The 18481-nt window shown below is 40.3% G+C and overlaps 1 protein-coding gene across 4 annotated transcripts in view; it reads left to right on the top strand.

The window, feature by feature from the left end:
• The first annotated feature begins 2579 nt into the window (after positions 1-2579).
• Positions 2580-18481, top strand: part of TRPC4 (transient receptor potential cation channel subfamily C member 4) — a 151947-nt gene continuing 136045 nt past the window's right edge. The window contains exon 1 of one of the 4 annotated variants that reach the window (XM_036904931.2): positions 2580-3110. The gene's annotated coding sequence lies outside the window, so the exon portion shown is untranslated. Of the gene's footprint in view, positions 3111-3726; positions 3901-18481 lie in introns of those variants that run through there. The other 3 variants (XM_057489461.1, XM_036904930.2, XM_036904929.2) reach the window with 3 other exon arrangements.

Below are 18481 nucleotides of genomic sequence, written 5' to 3' on the forward strand. Positions count from 1 at the left end.
TTCTATAAAATTGAAATTATCTTAAAAAATTCTCAAAAAACACTGGTCACCATGCAAGGGGAAAAGGCTTTAGGGATGTTAAGGGATTAAAAGAAATCACTCAGAAAAAACATGACTGTTTAATGTAAATAAGAATTAAATCTTTTAAAAAAACAAATAGCGTTAGTCAGAATTTGAACAATAGATGAAAACAAGCAATATCTACTATAAATGTGGTAAGGGATTAATATTCTTAACACATTAAGAACTATTAGACATCAAATGGGGCAGAAAAACCCTATAAGTATTGAAAAGTCCCATGAACTCACAAGAAACAAATAACAAAGCATTAAAAATACATATATGTCACATTTGCAAAAAACGTAAGTCATTACATTAAGATGCCACTTTGAAGAAGTAGGAAGTCAGCAAAAACATAGAAAAGAAGGAAAAGAAGATTATATGGACCCCTTGTTGATGAGGGCTCAATAAAACATATATAACCTATATCGTGAACTTTAACATATGCCTGCATTTGTTATGTGGTTTTATTTCTCAGACTCTATTCTGAGGACATCATCAGACATACAGATAGAAGTGTGGGTATCTAGGCTTCCAACAAAGTCTTACAATAGGGAGTAACACAATAAAAACAAACCGTATTTTAAAGACTTGAGAAATCTTTAAGTATGTCAATGAAATGGATAGTGATTTATTAAAACGAATGTTTTTAGGAAGACTTGGTAAATTAGAAAATCCTAAAAATTTTTTAAAAGCAGGTAAAAAAGCTATGTTGATAGGATGCAGATTGAATCAAAGTTCAGTTACCTCTAATGGCAAAGCAGAGAATACGAGAACCTGGTGGGGGGCCACTAGCTGCAAAGCAACCTGAGCAGACCCAAGCCCTTTAGTGAGGGGCTTTGGGGGACCCCTGTGTAGATTAAGGGAAAGTCTTGGTCACACAGGTAGAAGACAGGTCACATAGGCTTTAAAGACAATGCCCACCTACTTCCCAAATTTGCCTAAGATAAGAAAAGGCCATTATTATCATGTGTGTAATGATAGCATCATTACATACAGAGTGTATGTTTATGTGACATTAAGTCCCATAAAATGCTCATAGTGAGACATGAGCAAACTAAGTTTTCCAAACACCTCTCTCTGTGATTGTTTCTAAGTCAGATGTAGAGCTTTGGACAAAAGTGTTTCACATGCTACATATCAGTTTCTAGGTAGAAGAATAATTTTGAGAAGTTGAAAGTTGAGTTCCTGAACCAATGGTAACTCCAGTTCCGCGATGAATTTCAGCCTGGCAGAGAGTTGTTCCTGGGCTGTGGTTTCTTGGGTTGCTTTTCTCTTACTAATTCTAAAAGAAGCCTACTTTCTTATTTTTCTGACTCAGTGACTAAAAAGAAATTTCAAGTAAGCACATAACATTTTATTGTAAATCTCTTTGACTTCAGTGAATTGCATTTTAAGTGGACTGAGGATATGCCAAATTTGTATTTTGAAATTGTAAACAAAACCCAAAACCTGGCTTCTTCTATTGCTAATGACTGAAGTATATACACAGTTCACTGTGTTGTTTCAATAGATTTCAAATAATTTTCCTGTAATTGCTCATCATTTGAGGAGGCGGCATGAGGTCAGGAATCAATAATCCCATGAAACTGTTTAAAAATGAAGCTCCGGGATCAATAGCACATTCTTCTTCCCATGGAAACACAACCTACTCAGTGGGCTGCTCTTGCTGTTCCTTTTCATTTTGTATTTATTGTAGATTCACAGGCGCATTTCTTATGGGAAAAAACAACAAATTAGGAAAATAGACAAAATGCCTCTCACCAACATCATGACAAAAATGGTGCTTGATATAAAGAACATATCCTAAGAGAGGCAGAAGAAACTATATAATTTAATAGGGATGCTAAGGTTGCAAAGTTCTTAATATTTAATCAATAGGTGAGTGTTGTCATTGATCCATTTTCTTCTGAATGCATTTTTAAATGTGTTATAAACAGGTAAATTCATCTCAGTGTGTGGAATTCTATTAGAGGTTTATTTTTAAAGACACACAGTCAAACCAAACACGGAGAATTTTAGGCTGAGAAAAATATTACATCAATAAATGTTAGCTTTTGTTCCGAAGGCATTAAAATAATGTAATTACTGGGAATATGGTAATGGATATGTTACTTCACAAAAAGTAACATGTTACAGTTGCATTGCACAAAATAGATTTTCATATATCTTGCCCCCCCTTGTTAAACAGAAAGCAGACTTGTATTTATTATTACCATGCCTACAGAGAGATGTTTTCATGCATATTTTATAAAAGCTATAATTTAACATTAAGAAAACCTAAAATCCTTTTAAAGATGTTAATGCACTATTGTGGTCGGGTGCAAACATTCAGGGGAAAGAAAAGAATCCTTTTGTTGTTCTCGCCTTTGTTTTCTGGAGAGTTTTTATAGAAACCAGTTTCGGCTAGGGGCACCTCAGTGTTTTGGAGCGGCTGATAAGACAGGCAGTGCTCCCAGAAATCTAGAACCCCGGGGGTGGGGGCGGTGAGAGGCTGGGCTGGAGATAAACCCGTGAGAAGAGCATAAACTATTGAGAAAGAGAAATTTACAAATAGGAAAAGTGATATGTTCTTGACTTACGTAAATACTCCAAAAAACCCTCAACGCTTGTGAACTAAGGAGGGTAAAAGCTAACCAAGCAGGACTCTGATTTTGTGCTTTGGCGTCCGCGGGCGGGTGCGGGCTTGCCGCCTCCCCAACACTCCCTCGGGGAACATTCTTGGGCAGAGACCAGCCCTGCTCGCGGTGGGAACCCCTGGCTCCCAGGGGGCGTCACCCCGCGGCTGGGACCGGGGAGCAGCGCCGCGCATCTGTTGCACACGCGCAAGGCTGGAGCGGGCGGGTGCGGGGACCCTCGGCCGCAGCGGCTCATCCCAGGCATTGGGGAAATAACCCCGCGGAGGCCGAGGGTCCCGGCCCGGCGGTCGCAGCCAGGATCCCGCACGGACGCCCCCCAGGTCGACAAACGGACCCGCGCGTCGTGGGGCCGCGAGCAGCCCAGCCCCGGTGAGCGCCGAGCTGGGAACCGCCGCGTCTCAGTGACAGCGAGTAAGTCGGTGCCAACTTTGCCAGTAAATCGCTTTTCCTCCGCGCACTTCGATCCTGTTCCCGCGACTGAGCACCGGCCAGTCTGGCCAGGAGGTAACTTTCCTGCTGCAACCTGCGCGGCTGGAACCTGCGCGGCGGGGCTGCTCTGCCCGCGGGGGCGTCCCGCGTCCCCGCCGGCGGGGAGGCCGGGCGGGCGGCGCGCTCTGCGCTGCTGCGGGGCAGCCTGACTCCTGGAGGCCGCCGGGGGGGGGCCCGGAGCGTCCGGGAGGGGGCGCGGGCAGGTCCCGGCTCCTGGGGGGCCCGGCGGGGCCCGCGCGCCCGGGGGTGTGTCTGGCGCGCCCCCCAGGAGCGCGGATGCGTCCTGGCCCCCTGCCGGGCCGGAGGGCGGCGGGCTCGCGGGGGGTTCGCGGGGGGCTCGCAGGGCCCGCCGCCGGCCTGAGCACCGGCCCGGGGAACGCGCGCCTCCCGCAGCTGCCCGCTCCGCGGGGCGCCTCCCTGCGGGGCTGCGCGGCCGGCCGTGGGCACGCGGACTCCGCCCTGGGGGACCGGCGGGGGGCGGGCTGCGCGAGGCTCCCGCCCCCGGCGCCCCTCCCCGCGCCCGGCCGGCGCTCCGAGCATCCTCGCTCCGCCCAGGCCGGGACCGGCGGCGGGGGCTCCGGCGCCCTGCGTTTCCGCTGGATGCTGCGAACTCGGCGGCGGCGAGGACACCGGGCTGGGCAGGCGGGCGGCTCGCAGCCCGGCCGCCCGTCCCCGGGGCGCGGCCCCCCAGCCGGGGATCGCAGCTTTGCAGGTGAGAGGGCGTCGCCGCAGGTGTCCGCTCGCCGCCAAGTCCGTCCCGCCGCCCGGGAAGCGGGCGCCCCTGGGAGGCGCGCATCCCCGGGGCTGGGAGTCGGGAAGGCGCGGGCGGCCGCGGGGCTCCTCCCGGAAGCTCCAGACCGGGTTGGGGCGCTTTCCTTGGTCGGCCCCGGCCGAGCGCTGCGGGGACGCGGCGTGAGCGCGGGCAGGGGCAAGGGGTTAGCCCCGAGGGGGGCTGACACGGTAAACACAGCAGCTGCGGCCACTCCGTGGTGCTGGGAGGCGATTTTTAGCCTTTTGTGCATTTGGGGACAATGGAGATGTTGGCGCCCCCCGGGCGTGTGAAGGGAGCCCTAGGCTGTCGGGTACCTAAACTGGGAAGATAAAGAAAGGAAAGTGGTCAATATCCTGCAGACTAATACACAACCCTGCGTCATTTTCATTCTGTCAAGAAGCAGAATCGCTTTTACCCGTGTTGCTGGACCCAGGCTAGGGATTCCTAGTTCGCCGGGCAACTGAAATTCCGAGTGAGCAAATGAGGCTGTTTGGTACTCGGGTAAATCACTGAGATTCACAGCGCAACTTGTTTCCAGCTGTGAACTCAGCTGCCTTCTGGGGCTGGAGACGAGAGGATCCTGGGGTGCAGGGCTGGGGAACGGCCGAGAGAAGGACGCTCCTGCTTGTCGGTTCACTGAGTTGTGTCCACTGCGCCGCGACCCTGTTCTCGGGGTTTCTGGAGACCCTTTCCAATGCGATCCCACAGTTGGGAAATGCAGCAGGTTGCTTCCTGAGTCAGCACCGAGCGGAGGGGGTGGGAGAAGGCAGAAGAAAGGTTTACTTGTTTGTTTTATTAAAAAGAAATTTAGAACAGACTTGTGGACCTGAAAAACAAAAAACTTGCGGGTCTCATATAATTACTGGCTCTGCTATGACGGTGATCACATGCAAAACACATTACAATTCTTTAAGGAAAGGTTAAGTGCATTTTTTTTAAGTAAAACTCTGACAGAGTGAGGAAGAGTGGGTGGCTAAGTTAAAATATTGAAATCGTCATCGCTGTGTTATGGTTTGCTATTTAAATTTACCATTTGTAATATCTACTACTATTCATCTGGGCGGTACACCAGGAAATATCCCCTATTAAGTTTTTAAAGCAAAAATGATCGGTAAGATAGAAAGGAGCTGGTACTATTAGACATTGTAAAGAAGCAATTTAAGAACTGTATTTGTGCTTTAACGCAGTTGATGCAGATCAGTAGAAGTGAAAAGGGCTTTATCAAAGCATTTCCTGCAGACTTCTTGGGTTAATAGAGGTTTCTATAGTTAAGAAAGGAGTTACATTGATAGTGATTTGGAGACCTCAGAGCTGCAGAACCTTTCCACAGAGTTCTGATCACAGCTCAACTATCTGCCGAGCTTGCTATTGTGGAGTGAAAAGTGAGTAGATTTATGCCAAGTTACATGCAAAGAGATGTACTAACAGGTTGAAGAGTCTGATACATACAAAGTGCTTTATATTCACTGAGTAAATGTTTTGTTTGATAGATATTTAGAAGAAGGCATGGTGAGAAGATTTGTAATTTCAAATTTTTAAAAGCGCTTCTTGGCTGTTAAGTAACAGCATGAAGGGAAGTGGGCATTCGTCAAAGCATAAAGTATCTCATCTCAGCAGATACAAGAAACATGGCTCAAGTTAAAACCTGTCAAACATTAACAATGGTTTTGAAAATCTCTGATCTTGAAAAATAAAGTGTTTCAATTTACTGACTTAATGGTCCTCAGATTTATAAGAGGTGGAATAGGTTTCCATTACTTATAAGCTTTAAAATGTTATATATATATGTGTGTGTATGTGTGTGTGTGTGTGTGTGTGTGTGTGTGTGTATGTATAGTTTTCCTATTGCAGAAGGTCAGGATCAAAATGTACAGAAAAAACTCTGAGAAAATTAAAGTTCTCTAAGAATGTTATGGCCACTTTAGTTATCAAAATAATAAGACCCAAGTAACTTTCCTTATAAGATAACCTTAATTAATTCATAATTTGCATAAATAGGAAGCACCAGAAACATTACTTTTATTACTTTTTTTTGATTAGGGAAATTTGAAAATCTTATATATCTTGTTCAGTACACATATTTTCAACTTTTAAATTTAAATCCTATCATAAACATGATAAATTTCTATTGAAATATAATAGCCTCTAGGAGTGCTGATTAACCCAATTGAATTAAAGAATACTTTTATAGAATACTTTTGAAAAATTATCAAGTTTTTAATACATGCCTGTTTGATTGCCAAAATAATTTATAGCAATTCAGATTATCAACATTACATTTAGCAAAGCATAACTGAAAATAATCTACCTTTTCTAATTAATTCATTAGATTCATTCATAATTAATATTGGAACAAAAATAAAGATAGGCACACATTTGTTCAATAGTTAATGTTGTGAATATCAGTGCTCAAAGAGATAAAGGGTTTTGTAAATAAAGATAGATACGTTAGAAATGCTAAGTGGTACATAGGACAGGGAAACCGTGGCCTGAATATTACCTTAGAAAAAGATGATTATTTTATTTTTGAAAACAAGCTAGGTGAAGGGAAATGTTTTAATAAACTATTTAACTTTTCTTTCTTGAAAATCATCCTTGCCAAACATTTTATGAGTTCAGATTCAAGTGTGCATCTTTACTTTCTACAGTGTATTGTCTGGACAAATTGTAACCAGTGTTGTTTACCTCTTGAAGATTTATGGAAAACCCACCATAAGCATTTTGGTTCTCATTAAAAATGAGGTTCAGGAGACAGCTCAAAACAAAAACCTTGTCTTTTCACCTCATGTATGCCCCATCACCTTCCCAGCACCAAATAATTGAAGTGGTTAATTCAACCCAACTTCAATTGCGTATTTGGTTCTAAATGTGATGAAAAACTACTTTAGAACACTTTCCTCTCCTGTTTTCCAATTCTAATCCTCCCAGGGGCCCTGAGACCTAAGTATTTTAAGGTATTTGAGGATATTTGGATCTGGGGTATAAATATCACGCAGTTTCTTTTTAATTAGCACAAATACAGACTTGATCTATGAGAAAGTTAGTACTACTGAAATGACTCTGTGATGAAAAAAATACGCTTAGGAAAAGAAGCCGTTCATTGGTGAAACTGAAAACACATCCATTTAAAACTACGTTTTTCCATGAACTATTCAGTACATGAACTAATCTATTTAAATGTTTAAAACATCTCAATGATCCTTCTGAAAGTTCAGTTTCACTTGGGATATGAAGGAGATAATAGTTTCCGTACTTCATCTGCTCTTACAACTAAACTGTAAATAATAACCCATTAATCTTAGTGTATGTTTTGCCTCCTTTTGAAAATGTTCCCGTGGAGATACGGCAGTGTTACAAAGTAACGGCTTCTTGGGAAGATGACACATGGGCCCAGTTTTACATGAAATTAGAAATGTTAATTAAAACATTAATTTAAAAATATGCCTCAATAGCTTTATCTAGCACACTGCATTCTTTTTGAGAAATGGCAAGTGCAGTGAAATGAATCAGATATGCATTCATTACATTCTGTCTGTACTTTGTATTTTTGAAGTATGTTGAAAAGTCACTACAAGTAATTTCCTCTAACAAATATCAGTAAGAGTTAAAATTCACTGGAGACGGAAAAACAGGAGCTGTTAAAAAAAAAAAGGAAAGGGGAAGGAAAAGGGGCCACTATTTTCTTGGCATGGAGTGTATGCCAGACACTATGTGAAGAACTTACATTTTCTTAACTCATGTTTATCTTCACATCTACCTTAAAACTGAAGTATTATTTCTACCTTTCAAGGAATCTGAAGAGACTAAATTTCTAAAGAAAGCACGAAGCTGCTGCTTGGAAGAGGCAGGATTTGAACTCAAGTCTATTTGATTCTAAAGCTGATCCTTTTTTACAAACTTAACTTCTATGATTTCTAAAATAAAATAAATAGTCTTTTAACAAGAGTCATAAGGCTCTTACAGTTCTCTATTTAACTTTTCAAATGTTGTAACGTTGGGACATGACCCCGTTAGGAGGCTAAAATGTGAAACGATGCTCCGAAGCAGAGCAGGAGATAAGTACTCACCTTGAGCAGGCTGTTCTCAAAAAATTATTTCCTTTCTTATTCTTGAATATAAATGTAATATATGTGGAAAGAAAAAACAAAGATTTTTCTTCACGGGTGAAATTCAAGGTTATGCTTTTTGAATGTTCATGAGATTACAGTTTCTAAATAAAAAGTTCCCATTCAAAATTCTATACCGAGTATCAGTAGGCTGTTAATAAAATGTCTCTATTTATAGAAAAAACAGCCATGTTAAGACATAATTAAGTTTACATTGCATCTTATTGATGTTGTATAAAATTTCTAGACACATGTTTTTGTCTTAACTTGATCTGAAATATTAATCACCTAATTATATCTAATGTCCTTTGATACTTAGGGGAGCTCTCATTCATATGTCCTAGAAGAACCTATCGGCTGGTACCACATTTTAAGAAATTCAACATAGTTTTTCTTGGTAGCACATTTTAAGAAATTCACCATAGTTTTTCTTGAACATCTATCTGCAGTTAAACCAGTGTGATTATATCCAAAAACCTGTTGACCCTGAGACTGAAGGAAAAGTTTGTCTGAATGTATGCAATCATACCGTCATGAAAATTAGCACTGAAGTGACTCAGTAGATACTTGTGACCTATGAATATGCTCTTCATTATTGTATCTTCTTCTAAGTTCCTCCTGTATAGAGTAACTTTTGCCTCATTGCTGCCTGTCACAATGTTCTCCCAGCACTGAAGTCAAGCTCAATATTACTTTCTCCTTGAAAATTTCCTTCCTGTTTCCAAGTGTTGCAAAAAATATAAATACAAGCTAAACCCTTGTTATAGTCTGCCTTGCAGAGGTCTGTCTCCTGTACTAGATGTAAACTCCTAAGAAACCCAGAGGATGCTCAAAAAATGTGCAAATTTTTAACTGAGTTAGATTGTCATAAACATTATACTTTCTTCATTGAGTATAATTATTTTACAGTTTCATAATACCATAGCTGGCTGAATTTTGAGCAAGTTTACTTATATAAGGAAGCCAGTTATAGTAGTAATATCAGGCTTGTGATATATTGAGTGCCATATTATTTCCTATGTTACAAAAATATTAACTCAATGGACATAACTTGCAGTCAACTAGTTACTCCAAAATGCTCATTTTTACAGAATTTATATAACCAATTATTATGTGTTTAAGTTTAAATGGTGGTGTGTGGCAGTTCTCAAGGGGGAGTGTGTGTTCCTTACACTGTGAGAGGTGTGGTTCAGGGTTGAAGGAGAACAGATACAGGTATTTCTTAGGAAGGCCTACGGGAACTAAAGAAAGGTGCGAGGTTTTTAAAAAAATACTTCGTTCTGCTTCATTGAGAATGGAATAGTTACAAATCAAGGTTTATCAAAGGTGTTCACTCTGCTACATTGTTAATGCATTTTACCTTTAAATGATACTGGTGGAATAAGTGTGACCTAGAGACTTGTGCATGCCAGGATTATAGATCATAGCGCACTGCATTTTCATTTTTGTTTCCACAGATTTGCTATAATTAGTGCTCAGCATATGTTTTTGGAGTGGATCAATGGGAGAGGTGAATGCCAGGATGACTGGCCTCTTGTCAGTTACTATGCTCAACCACTGTATTTTGATGCTCTGCTCTTTCAAGTAACTGGTCACATACCCATACAAGACCCCAAAAACACAGTGGAGAGAGGAGAGGATCAGGCACAAGGCATTGTGTCCACTGAGTGAAGAGTGGAGAATCCAACATGCAGTGCAGACTATCATCCCCATCATTTGTGATGGCGCGGGTGTCATTTTATGTACAGATCTCTTTCATGCGAGCTGGAGCGAAGCTGCCCGTCCTGAAGATCACATTAAAGGCTACACTTCAAATGAATTCTCTTCTGGGGTAGTTGTAGTTCGATAAGAACAGTTGTTGAGTCTTTTAAAATTTTATTTAGGGTCATATGTGTAGCTCTGCATGTAAACATATGCCTGCATTTAAATTCATGAATTAAATATAAAATTTATAAATTTGTAATTTATATAAATATTATAATATACATATATAATGCTATGTAAGTCATGAGAGTAATAGAGTGGAACACTACTCCTGAGTGATAAGCTCTTAAGGGAATGTCTGCAAGCAATTGTCAGAGACAGTGAGATGTAACTGGTTATCAAAGAGAGTGGCATGGCTCATCAAAGACAAAAGAAGTTATGGCCAATATACCAGTGACCCTGAAGGGTTACATATTAATGGATGCCTTAGAAGGCCATCTAATTCAAAAGTCTTTTTTCTAAGCAAGACTCTCAAATATTACTAAATGATTTCTTTTATAACACATTATATACATATATAATGTTATATATACACAAACATAGGTTGCTTTCTTGAAGGTTACTTAACTCATGACAGTCATTCTCCTAGATGCTGACAATATGCAGGCAATAATTTCCTCTAAGATTTCAAACAAAGGATTCTTATGTGTTCTAATATCCCATATTATCCTGCGGACATACTGTTTGATCATCTCTTGACCTTATCTCATAGAAATGGGGAGCTCATTGAGGAAATAACACAAAATTGTATTAAAATAAATTTAGTAGATATTGGAATTTTTTTTTAAATTTGGTTACATTGGAAGAAGTCTACATGCATCCTCCTTATCACAAATTACGATTTTCTATGAATAGAACAGGTTTTCCAACTCATCTATGTGAAATTTTGTGACTCTCGACCTATTAAATATGGAGCCTTCCTTTCCTAGATATCACTACATTACCATTCAGAGGATATGTATGTTAGGAGACAGATTATTTTCCAAAGTCTTGATGGATTTAAGGTAATACATCCACACACAGCCCGATCCCCTTGGGAACCAAGGAAGAGCCCCTATGAGAAAAAGCCGGCATTAGGGCTGGGATATAGTGACTCAGTCCTCACCACCCCACACCCCTTTGCCTTGGGACATAAAAGATCTTTGCTCTGGATATTCTTGGAAGGGTAGATCCTTTCTAGAATCATCTGGGAGTTCTCAGTATCCTCTGTCGGTGTTCTCTGCTGAGTGTCTCTCTCCCTACAGCTGAGAATGTATTGAAGACCTAGCAGTAGACCGTCTTTCTCGTGATCTTAAACAATAGGAACAAAAAAGGAACTGAACGAGCTCCATTAATCTTCCTAAAAACATGTTTGGGACCTACGTTCCTAGGACTGCACACCGCGCCAGATTTTTTTGCTTTCTGAGAGTCACTGTGTGAAATACCCAGAGTGCCTACCTGTAGGCCTCTGAGAACCTCTACCATTAAAAAGAAAGAAGTGTTTCTGAAGAACACTCACATTTTAGGGTTATTATTGCTCTGTAGGATATTAAGTAGCTTTATATCTAAGAGAAAAAAAAAGATGTCCCTCTGTATGTGCTGTAGAAAAAGAAAATCTTGGCAGAAGAAAAAGACTTACTTGCCTATCTGGTTCATTTTAACCTCCCAGCTTCACATTTTGATTTGTAATATGCAAGCTACTCACAGCTAAGCTACATGTTTTCATTTATCACTTCAGCACATTCTTGGAACAAGGCGAACCAGCAAATGATTGTGCCCTTTCATGAATAAAAGAAGCTTTAATGAAAAAACGTTTCATTATAATAGTACTTATGATAAAGAAATTTTCTCAACATATAAAATATCAACAGCTTTTCACTTGAAGAATAAAAACTGCTTTCTATTCTGTGGCACTTAGCAGTGATCTACTAAAACCAGAACTTAAAGCATAACTTTTTCATAAACCTAAATGCTTTCTTACCAATTATTACACTACCGTGATTGAAATATCCGGCACAATTAAATATTGAAAACTGGCCTTTTTAGATTAATAGTTAATGATAGCAACTTCTGGCAGGAGAAAATCCAGAAGATTTGCTTATATTATGTCATTTTAACCTCTGATTATTTTTTAATGTAGATATCTACAAAGGAAAAAGAAGCAGGAGGCAAAGTGATTTAAAGGTAAACAAATTGAGAATTTGGAAAGATCTATTGTTGAATAACCTAAATATATTTTAAATATATAACCTTGATTTATTCCAGTTTATATAAAGAAACTTATTTGATGGCCGAGGTACATTCTTATGATGCTGTTGGTCTGAAGAGTCAAAAGCTCGTCTATGAAAATGCACAAGGATTTTGTGTCAAAATGTTATGTGATTAAGAGAATCTAGCTACTCATGAAAAGCACTGAGACTCAATAGCTTTTAGAAGCCTTCCTGGGTCTGCCAAAATTTATTCTGGTGATTTTAATCCTAATGAAATGGATATGCAAGTGCACCAAAATGTGACTATGCACGGGTGTCATAGGTCCTTTGGTTCCTTTCCAGTGCAGCATCTGACATGTGCTGCTTGCTCCCCATTGGTCGTCAGTCCGCAGCTGGGCGTCCTGGTTTGAGGCCCCTCCCTCCCGGGCTGGAGGGGCCTGGGCCGGGGAGCAGCAGTGTGTCAGCGCACATTTCCTGGTGCCTCAACCAGACCAGGGTGCTTCCGTAAGTAGATGGCCAGTTCGATGAGCATTTATAAAATGTTCTGAACATTTATAAAATTATGGTAAGATCCTGTCTTCATGGTGAAATTTAATTACGACCTCTATTTAATTATGACTTCTGATGAAATACCATTTCTAGTTTCTTTGCTTTGCATTAGGTTAGAGATAGAAATTTCTTGCGATTATATTTAAGAAAATTTTATATCGAGAAGGGTGGAAGCAAAGGATTTTAAGGAAGAAGAGTCCATATTGTTTCATTCATATTTGATATAGGGAAGGGCACAATGAATTTAATGTATTATGCCAAAGAAAAATGATCAGTTTTACTCTCTGCTTCATTATAAGGGGAAAAGCATTATACCGATGCCCCTTGAACAAAGTGGGGGCTAGGGGTGCCAATGTCCCACACAGTCAAAAATCTGCATATAACTTTTGAGTACCCAGAAACAACTACTACTAGCCTACTGTTGACCAGATGCCTTACCAATAACATAAACAGTTAACATAAATTTTTATGTTAGATGTATTATATATTGTATTCTTAAAATAACATAAGCTAGAGAAAAGAACATGTTTTTCAAATTGTCACAATTATCAAAAAAATTGTCCATATATTTATTGAAAAACATCCATGTATACATGGGCCCAGGTAGTTCAAACCCTTTGTTCAGTGGTCAGCTGCATGGTTGATGCTGGGATTTCTAGCCATTTTTCTATTTTACACTAAAACAAAAGTTCACTATAATCATAAGGACAAATATTCACTCTGAAATGTTTTAATCTTTACTGAAACAGCAAAATACTTAAGATATACTACTGATTTATTAATCATAACTAATTATTTCTTTAAAAAAGAATTTAACATTTTAATTTTAATTCATGCAACAAATACTTCTATTTTCCTAAAATTCTTAACAGTACTTTGAAGGTGTTTGCCAATTATTTGGATTATAAGTGTAGACCAACTGCTACAAAATATTTATCTGACTTTTGGTGAGCAATTGTCTTTATTTTTTCCCCTAGAGTAGGTTGAAATAAATTTGAGAGATAGTATATTTATCTTTTAAAAATAAAGTTTTGTATTTGCTGACACACATGCATTTTGGTTGAGGGGACTGGGCTGAGTTGAATAAATTTAATTCTTTATTCTTTCAAGAACCATTATAAATATGTTTTATTTTCTATTTCAGTTTTCTTTTCTATTTTTATAATTATAGATACCACATCTGCTACTTTCAGGTGCCTGATCTTCCAGCACCACTAAGAGGAACTAAGACTTCTTGTTAGTATGTTTAAGGTCAGTTAGCTGGTGACGGATTTTCTCAGTTTTTGTTTGGTTGAAAATGCTTTCATTTTCACCTCATTGTAAAGCTGTTTTCATTGGTTAGGGTATTCTATATTGGAAATTATTCTTTTACTACTTAAATATGCCACTCCATTGACTTTTGGCTTCCATCGTTTCTGTTGAGAAGTCAGCCATCAGTCTGATTGTGGCTCTTTTGAGACAATGTATTCTTTATTTCTGTTTGTTTTTATGTTTTCTCTTAGTCTTTGCTTTTAGTGTTTTTACAATAATTTATCTAGGTGATTTTTTTGGATTTCCACTGCTTGACATTTGGAGCATTTCTTAAATATGGCTTTCATTAGTTCTGAAAGTTCTTAGTCATTCTCTCCTTAGGTATACAGTTTTGACCTTCCATTCTTTCCCTCCAACTGCACATTTTTACCTTTTTTACTCTGTGCCATGTTTCTAACAGTCTTTTCATTCATCTTTCAATGTGCTTTCTATCCATTTTTGAGCAATACACTGTAATCTGAATAATTATGAAAGTCTTATCTTCCCATTCATGAATCCTCTTATTTTTTAAAAAAGTTTATCTGCTATTAAACTCATTTATTAAGTTATTAATTTCCATTGTTGCATTTTTCACTTCTGGCATTTAATTTGATTCTTTTCCATAGATTTTAGATCCCTTATAAAGTTTTCCCTATTTCTCATTCCTAATATTGTTGAATAACACATCTAAAGTCTGAGGCTGATAACCCCAATAACGGGGTAATGAGCCGGTCCATTTTTTTAAAGTTTTCTTGGAATGTTTCCTCTACTTCTTTATTTAAAGGTGAAAAATGCATATTAAACATTGTAGGAAAAAACTGTGGAAGCATTGCCATCCTACCCCAGAGAGTATATATATACCTTATTCTCCAGCATGCAGAGAGGATGCAAGTAGGCATCATAGTCCAATCACAGCCTGAGCTGATGAGAGGCAATTTTCAGATTTTGCTAGGCTTTATGGGCCCCTGGTTGACCCCGTGAATATGACAAAGGCCCTCAGGGCCTGAGAACCCTGGCCCTTTACTAAGACGACCTCTCTGTGCAGGTTCCCGAATAATGGATTTGGTTTTTGCATTTTTTTGTGAGATTGATGAATACTCTGCTCTATTTTAAACAACTTTCTGATAAGCCCCTTACTTCTTTTCTTCATGATTTAAGATTTTAACAAATGCCTGAGAGAAGAGCAACTGAATGTGACCCTCACTTTTGTCTCCCTTCCAGCCAGGATATGGGAACTTTGCGTTCAGATTGTGTCAGCAAGTGCCTCGAGGGAAAATACAGTTTGTAGAAGGTCATCCTGTTTCTCTGGGGTCCCCCTCTCTGGGATCATGGCTCCCCAGGTCCTGGTTAGCTCTGCAGTTCTCTGGACATAGGGGTTTGCATATTTGCTTGTTTGTTTATATTTACCTGCTTTTATATGAGCAGAAGGAATGTTAGTCCACTACATGCCATCTTGTCCTAGAGACATAATCCTTCTTTTGTATTTTGACTTTAATGCTAAAAAAATTAGTCAAAATGCTTAAAAGAAAGAAATTTTACTCATATGGCACAGTGTAAAGACTTTAGTATAGCCATAAAAAGATGAATACAGGAACTGTAAAAGAGTTCTGGGACCTTTAACATTATTTCTTTTATTAGTGCAGGAGTAACATTATTCTGGCCAAATTACCAAGTCTCTGACATTAGAAACTAAGCAACCATTTAAAAGCTATTTTGTATAAAACAATAAATTCTACATAAAATCATATTAGTCTGGCACAGATCAATTGTAATTAAATATCAACTAAAAGCTCTTTCTTACTGAATAGCAAACACACTATTAGCTGAACAAAAAGTAGAGGCCATATAACCGTAGCAACTTGAACTCCATCCCTGAGGTGAGGTTTTTTTTCAGGCCTGTGGTTTTCTGAGTAATCTTCGTTTCTCCCACTTGAAGTCTTTTATAAAAAAATGGGAAAGTCTATCACTCACTGCTGTTTGTGTTATAGGTATAACTTTATTGCAGAAATTGCCTAAGGCCTGATATATTTCCTTAAAGATGTTCTGCGGATGCGCCCAACACTGTTACATCAGGTCGTGTAACTTGACTTCATCCATACCTGCTTAGGAGACATCATCTCTGATTTTACTATCATTGCAACACTGATTAACACATCTGCCAGTTGCTCTCATATGATCCAGATAAGACCTTGTTTACGTTGGAGTGTGCATTATTTGTCTTAAAAATACATGCACTGTAGTTTTAGTCTGTGCAAACAGGATGCAGGAGTGGGTAGTGGAGGGCCGTCTTCCCAGGACTTGGTCACGCCGGACCCCAGCCCAGGATGGCCTCGGCTCCAGCCTGCAGAGGGCTCTCCGGGCTGAACCTGCTGGCTCTGCAAAATCTTTTTTTTTTCCCACAGCCTCTTCCAATTTAATCTTGGCTTTAAGTACAGTGAGGCCCTGGTGGGTGGCCTGGGTGAAGGTCTGCTCAGGTTTGCTCAGAACATAATGAAGAGTTGACTTCTAGAATCAATGGTGGTTGGTTGTGTCCCAAAGGAAAGATCCACATTTGTCTTGGGCTGAGATTCCGAACTTGTCCCTCAGCCCCAGATCCACTGTGCTGGTTGTGACCAGGTCCTCAGCGCTATAGCTTCTACGTCTCATGCTCAACAGCAAACACACTGACCCTGAGCTTTAGGAGAACCCTCAAGGCCAGCTTGGCCCCCGCCCTGAGATCTGTCCAGGCTGCTGTGTGTATCAGTGGCTTGCTCCTTTGTGTCCGTCAGTAGTAGTGCTCATGGTGGCAAAGCAACTTTTGTCTCAGCTGGGATGACTACAGGGACAAGCTGGAGGGTGTGATGACCCAGATCTCACCTTGCCCTCAGCTGTCTTCCTGTCAGGGACCCACGCTGCACACCCAGTCTCCTACCCAGGAAGCCCACAGATGTCATCGAACTGGGGATCCAGACCCTTATAAATGGGCTGTAGCAGGACTTCAGCCGATCTCCTGGACAACATCTCGAGGGAGGTAATTAGGCTTCCCCCAAAGTTGTGTGGCACCATCTGGAGGACTTTGGGGTATAACCTACACCCAGAACAGTCCTTGAGGAAAGAGCAGATGGTGTGGGATTCTCAAACCCGACCCAGAGGATTATCTCATTTCTACCCCACAGACATGTAAAAAGCATATTAAACCTTAATTCTTCTTGACCTGAGGACCTTCTTCTCCACACAGTCTACAGATTTGTCAGGAAGTCGTCATGCCACTTTCTCTTATTGCGCTAATGGCCAAGAGCACCTTCTCATGGACCGCCCTGGTCTGCTTGAAGGCTTTCTTGGATAATGGCTCCAGCCGCCTTTTAGCCCCCTCCTAACTGGATCCGTTTTCCTCCAGGACACGGGACAGGGCTGGGATATAATATCACAGAGGCCTGCTGTGTGCTACATCTGGTCTTCTTAGTGGAGACCTCAGGACCACACGTCTCTGCTTGGACGTCTGTTAAGGCCATGTGCCCTTAGAGACAAGAATAGTGTGGACAAAGGAAGATGTGAGGAACCTGAATACCTTCCCCCCTTCACATATTTCTTTCTCCCTGCATCCTAGCTGTCTGTTCTCTCTATCCTCTATGAGGCTCCATAGGGACTGCGCTGATTGGATTTTGTATTTTCAAGACTTTACTGTTAAACTTTTTCAATGGCCAAAAGAAATTATACTGCACATATATTTTTTTGCAAACATCAATTTCAAGACACTACTCTGTAACTACATAATTTTAAGCCCACAGGACTTGTATGGGAAGTTTCAGGTGCTCTGATAGTGCCTAGAAGTGAGGTTTTCCAACAGTCTTCTGAAAATAGTAACCAGGTAGCAGGAGTTAACGCTTACTGAGTCTGCGGAGGTCCTGAGGCTGGTTCGTTCGCCTGCATCATCTTACATCCTAGCCTCGTGACAACTGTCATCGTTCCCATTTTACAGATGAGAAAACTGAGCATAGAATGGTTAAGTAGATTTCCCAGGCCACATTATTGGTATGTGGTATACCCCTGAATTAAACCCAAACCCTACCAATTCCAAAATCAAGTCTCTTCATAATTATGCTGTAATACAAGTTTGAAATCTGAGCCGTGTTCTCTGTGTACCCATAAAAATCACTAAGCAGCTTCTAGGTTCCTGTTTATGATGTGCTATGACACCATGTTTCCAAGCCCTTTAAGGTTTTATAGCACTTACCAAAGTACTAACTTTTAAGGACTGGATTTAAATACAGGTGTACAATGTCTTGGAAAATGCAGTGTCCGTATTCCTTCCTTTTCATTCCTTAGCCTTCCTTATCAATGTCAGTGTCAGGAAGCATCACCAAATCTTTCTCTCTGCCTTTTTTCAAGTGTATTTTAAACATGACTATTCTAAGATCTGCCTCTTGATTTATATTTTTCTTGTGTGCACCATCTCTAAACCCTAGAAACCATTAACTTACTTTCCATCACTGTAACTTTGTCATTTTGAAAATGTAATATAACTGAAATCAAACAATCTTTGCCCTTTTGAGATTGGCTTCTTTCAGTGCCTAATGCCCTTAAGACCCATCCAAGTTTTTGTGTGTATCAATGGTTTGTTCCTTTTGAGTGGTGAGTAGTATT

Source organism: Manis pentadactyla, chromosome 2, assembly GCF_030020395.1.
Source record: "Manis pentadactyla isolate mManPen7 chromosome 2, mManPen7.hap1, whole genome shotgun sequence".
NCBI lineage: Eukaryota > Metazoa > Chordata > Mammalia > Pholidota > Manidae > Manis > Manis pentadactyla.